Here is a 6,161-nt window from a genome sequence, read left to right as displayed (position 1 = left end):
GCTTCCTTCTTTAACTCAGTGTCTGAGGGGTTTTGTCTGTGACTTGTCCTGCTACAAGACTATCTGGGACCGCAGGCACACCACCATGTGCAGCTAATTTTTAAAAAATTATTATTTGTAGAGATGAGGCCTCACTATGTTGCCCAGGCTGGTCTTGAACTCCTGGGTGCAAGTGACTCTCTCGCCTTGGCCTCCAAAAGTGCTGGGATTAAAGGTGTGAGCCACTGGGACCAGCCTGGAGACAGATTCATCTGAATTTACATGCTTGATGGTCTTCTCTTAGCTGTGTGACCTGAGAAGCTGGCCTCTCTGAACCTCCACAGCTATACTACAGGATAATTCTATAGGGTTGTCAAGAAGTATCAGGGATAGTAAAGAGCACATGGTCAGTGCTCAACAAATGGTAGTAGCAGGTGTTGAGTGCCTGCCATGTACCTGACACTGTTGCATATACAAAATAGAAGCTAAACACTATTCATGGAGGAGAGGTATTATTACAGTACTTTTATATCAAAGCTCTGAAAGTTACAAGCTGTTAAGCAGCCAAGCCAGCAATCACCTGTCTTTCTTGGGACTGCAGCCTCAGCCAACACTTCTGCTAAGTCCTCTGGGCAGCAGTCCCTGTGGCGAGAAAGTGGGCCAAGCTGCTATATGAACAGCCTCCTGATCCGAGGCCAGATAGGGCCAAACCTAGAAAGCTGGGTCTTTGCCAGGTGTTGAGCAGCGTGACCCAGACACAGTCTGAGGGAGCTGCTTTCTCCACCCAGCACAAGCTGGATGAGCGTGCACCAGGACGCCCTTCCCAACTCCCCAGGCCAGGACTACTACCATGACTGCTGACCGAGGGCTGGTCTCTCATCTGCCAATGGCATCAACAATCACTGTGACCCAGATATCAGCCAGGGGTAGAGTCCAGTGGGAAAGTTTGAAGGATTCCCTCAAGGTGTAAGGAATTTGCATTCTAAATAAGTAACCAACACCCAAGAATGAGTACCTAGCAACAGGGCATATTTGAAAGGCAGTGATGTGGAAATTAGGACTCTGATGGAACTTGAGAAATGGGCCAGATGACTTTTGGCTGGGCCAGCTTATCTGACCACCAAAAAGAGGCCATTTAGATAATGCATCACAAACTCAAATATACAAGAATTGGGCTTGTTATGAAATTGGGTAAAACAAGTGAGACAGGCTCATGTCACCGAAGGGGATGGCAGGGACAACCTTTGACTTGGGGGCTTTCCGGTCCTATTTCCCAGAAGCTGCCTGCAGACCCTTGCAACACAGCAAGCCCACAGTAATGTTTGCTGTTTCTCTTCTGAGCTCAACTGGCATCATCCAAGGGAGAACCTGAAGCCTGTGTAATTCCTGCCAAATCATGTTAGGGATCTTAGAAGTGGAGAGATGTTTGGAGAGTACATAGAAATCACTGTCGGTGTGCTCTAGCAGAGTTTCTATCTAATTAAGAAGTTTTGGCCAGGTGTGAGGGCTAACACCTGTAATCCCAGCACTTTGGGAGGCCAAGACGGGAGGATTGCTACAGTCTGGGAGATGGAGACCAGCCTAGGCAACAAAACCTTGTCTCTACAAAAAATAGAAAAATTAGCTGGGTGTGACGGTGTATGCCTGTAGTCCCAGCTACTCAGGAGGCTGAGACAGGAGGATCTGTTGAGCTCAGGAGATGGAGGCTGCAGTGAGCCGTGATTGTGCCACTACACCCCAACCTGGGTCACAGGGCGAGACCATCTTGAAGAAATAAAGAAGTTTTTTTTTTTTTTTTTTTTTGAGGCGGAGTCTCGCTCTGTCACCCAGGCTGGAGTGCAGTGGCCGGATCTCTGCTCACTGCAAGCTCCGCCTCCCGGGTTTACGCCATTCTCCTGGCTCAGCCTCCCGAGTAGCTGGGACTACAGGCGCTCGCCACCTCGCCCGGCTAGTTTTTTTTTTGTACTTTTTTTAGTAGAGACGGGGTTTCACCGTGTTAGCCAGGATGGTCTCGATCTCCTGACCTTGTGATCCGCCCGTCTCGGCCTCCCAAAGTGCTAGGATTACAGGCTTGAGCCACCGCGCCCGGCCGAAATAAAGAAGTTTTAAGGAGGCATTCCTGCTGTTCCTATGCCTTAGTCCATTTGGGCTGCTAGAAGAAAGTACCATAGACTAGATGCATTATAAACAACAGAAAGTAACTTCTGACAGTTCGGAAGGTTGTACGTTTGAGATCAGGGTGCAGGTCCTCTTCTTGGTTAGACTGCTGTCTTCTCATTGTATCTTCACATGGTGGAGAGGGAATGAGAGCTTTCTAGGGTTCCTTTTACAAGGGCAAGAATCTCATTATGAGGACTCCGCCCTCATGACCTAATCACCTCCCAAAGGCCCCACTCCCTAATACCATTACATTGAAGATTAGGATTTCAACATATTACTGGTGGTGGTGGTGGTGGGGGTGTGTATACAACATTCAGTCCCTAATATTAACTGCTTTTCCTCAGCAATTACTGTGAGATTAACATTGTGAATCATACAACTTACTGGGCTTCCCATTTTGTGTGAGTTTGTTTGTTTTTGATACAGAGTCAGGTTCTGTCACGCAGGCTGGAGTGCAGTGGTGCCATCTTGGATCAATGCAAACTTTGCCTCCCCGGTTCAAGGAATTATCCTGCCTCAGTCTCCTGAGTAGCTGGGACTACAGGCATGAGCCACCACGCCCAGGTAATTTTTGGGGAGTATTTTTAGTAAAGACAGGGTTTCACCATCTTGGCCACGCTGGTCTCCAGCTCCTGACCTCAAGTGATCTGCCCACCCCGGTCTCCCAAAGTGCTAGGATTACAGGTGTGAGCCCCTGCGCCCGACCATTTTGTGTGTTTGGTGACAAATGTTTAGCTTACTCCGTGCAAATGTATGTCTTTAAGATTTCCATTTAAGGCAGGGTGTGGTGGCTCACGCCTGTAATTCCAGCACTTCGGGAGGCTGAGGTGGATGGATCACCTTAGGTCAGGAGTTCAAGACCAGCCTGGCCAACATAGCAGAACCCTATCTTTACTAAAAAAAAACATGGCCGGGCGTGGTGGCTCACGCCTGTAGTCTTAGCACTTTGGGAGGCCGGACGCAGGTGGATCACGAGGTCAAGAGATCGAGACCATCCTGGCCAACATGGTGAAACCCCATCTCTGCTAAAAATACAAAAATTAGCTGGGCGTGGTGGCACCCATCTGTCGTCCCAGCTACTTGAGAGGCTGAGGCAGGAGGATCGCTTGAACCCAGGAGACAGAGGTTTCAGTGAGCTGAGAATGCGACACTGCACTCCAGCCTGGTGACAGGGCAGACTCCGGCATCTCAAAAAATAAATAACAAATAAATTACTTCAGGCATGGTGGCATGGTCTGTATCCGGAAAAACATTGAGAAGGATAGGAGAATCTTGAACCAGGAGGCAGGAGGTTGTGGTGAGCTGAGCTTGCACCACTGCATTCCAGTTCAAGGCCAGAGTGACTGTCAAAAAAAGAAAAAAAATATATAATTTGTTTAATATCTTTTTTTTTTTTTTGAGATGGGAGTTTTCACTTTGTTGCCTAAGCTGGAGGCAAGGTGCACCAGCCACTGTAACTTCACCTCCCAGGTTCAGGCGATTCTCCTGCCTCAGCCTCCTCAGTAGCTGGGATTACAGATGTGTGCCACCATGCCAGGCTAATCTTCTGTATTTTTAGTAGAAACGGGGTTTCATCATGTTAGCCAGGCTGGTCTCGAACTCCTGACCTCAGGTGATCCACCTGCCTCAGCCTCCCAAAGTGCTGGGACTACAGGCGTGGGCCACTGCGCCTGGCCTCTTGGCTCTATTTTAATCATTATCTTTCTCACGTTAACTCTCTAATGTCCATCATCCTTAATCTATTTTTTTATAAGAACATTTCATTATTATTCAACAATTTGGAAGCATAAAACCACATAGTGGAGTAGCCATTTCACTTCTCTTACTTACTGATCTATACTCGAGCAAGCTTGTCCAACGGGCCACATGCAGTCCAGGACGGCTTTGAATGTGGCCCAACACAAATTCATAAACCTTCTTAAAGACTTTTCTTGTAATTTTTTAAAGCTCGTCAGCTATCGTTAGTGTATTTTATGTGTGGGCCAACACAATTCTTCCAATGTAGCCCAAGGAAGCCAAAAGATTGGACACCCCTGTTCTAGATGAGTTCTATAGCTCACACCTTACTTTCAGAGAACAATTTTTTCAGAAAGAGCCGATTCTTCATCCTTATTAAAACCAAACACTCACTATAATGACAGTGATAGGTAACACTGTATTATAGGTTTTCCTAACAAAACCTGTAATACTACTTTCAGACCAGAAGACCAACTTTTCTGTGGAACTATAGAGAAAATTCCTTATTTTTATCATTATCTCTAAAACAGAAACCACGATAATGACAGTAGTCTCTAATAGAGAAAATAGTGGAGTTGATAAAAATTGAATTAAATCATTTTTCCTTCTCCAATTCCAGTCCTATTCAATTATTTTCTGATTCCTCAACTGTTAAGATAAGCCTAGACAGGCCAGGTACCACGGCTCACGCCTGTAATCCCAGCACTTTGGGAGGCCAAGATGGGCAGATCACTTGAGGCCAGGAGTTCAAGACGAGCCTGGCCAACATGATGAAACTCTGTCTCTACTAAAAATACAAAAATTGGCCCAGCTCATGCCTGTAATCCCAGCTACTCAGGTGGCTTATGCACGAGAACCACTTTAACCAGGGGAGGCAGAGGATGCAGTGAGCTGAGACTGTACTACTGCACTCCAGCTTGGGTGACAGAGCGAGATCCTATCTCAAAGTAAAAAATACAAGCATACAAAATGTCAAAAAACCACCACACAAAACTATTCCACCCACCTGTAATAAAACAGGTCACTTTATACCTGGCTCAGACCAGATTTTTGCTGTTGGCTAAAGAATGCTTTATGGATCAAAGGGCAGGTTGAGACTGCCTACTCATGTTCATTCCTTCCCAGCGTCTTACCATAAACATCTGGCAAGGTTATGATGAGCATGTCACTAGGTTGCATTTTATTAGTTGCTGCCAACAGCTCTTACTTCTGATGGAAAAGAATTTAACAACAACAAAAAAACCTCAGTATACTCCAACTTATGCTTTTTCTATGCTTTTATCACCAAATGATAGTACATCCATATATAACTCTAGGTATTTGTTTTATAGTCTATACACTTGCTAGTTAAAATGTATTATAAGCCACAGTCTGTTCAGAATTACTTGGGTAAAATGCTATGTCACCTACAAACCTTCATCTGATTAATATGGAGGTTGTAATCACTATCTCAATGGTTTCTGGCTCATGAAACTTCTCATGCTTTCTATTTTCTTACTCCTGTGCTGGCTGGCTGACAGCCAAGTCCCCTGCCTCTGCCACTGCCTCAACCCATAAGCACGCTACAGTGCAGCCCAACCTTTTTTGGTCTTGCCGATCCAAGAGCAGCGCAAACCAGTTGAATCCAACTTTATCACAGTCACAACAGGCAGGAAATTTCAAGGATCGTTAAGTTTAGGATTTGCCAACCTAAGATCAAGTTATAGGTTTTAAAGTGATTTCATTATTGCCGAAGGATAGCTTGGCTGCTGAGTGTGATTTTCCTATGTTCACATGTACCCCATGGGATTCTAAAACAGAAAATCAAATCTGAACATAAATGATCCCTTGCCAGTTCTCCAAATGTCAGGCTTGTGGCAAAATAGGAGAAAGAGGCAGTGTCATTTTCAAATCATGTAAGTAGAATCTGATTCATAATCAACGTCTTCCCTATTTTTCTTTGGTCCTTCAGTCTATTATTACTGTTATTACCTTCTTTCCCACAGACAAATGGAAAATTCACACGTTTCTACTTGACATACATGGTGCAATCTTCCTTTCACACTGGCACGCACACTATGGTTTTCACGAGAAGAGGTGGCAAACAGGTGAACATCTCAGAGAATGTAGCTTCCAAAAATGCTGTTTTGGGCCAGGTTCAGTGGCTCACACCTGTAATTCCAGCATTTTGGGAGGCCAAGGCAGGCAGATCACGAGGTCAGGAGTTTGAGACCAGTCTGGCCAACATAGTGAAACCCCATCTCTACTAAAAATACAAAAAAAAAAAAAAAAAAAAAAAAGACTTT

This window comes from Papio anubis, chromosome 17 (genome assembly GCF_008728515.1).
Source record: "Papio anubis isolate 15944 chromosome 17, Panubis1.0, whole genome shotgun sequence".
Lineage (NCBI taxonomy): Eukaryota > Metazoa > Chordata > Mammalia > Primates > Cercopithecidae > Papio > Papio anubis.
This window is presented reverse-complemented; position numbering follows the sequence as displayed.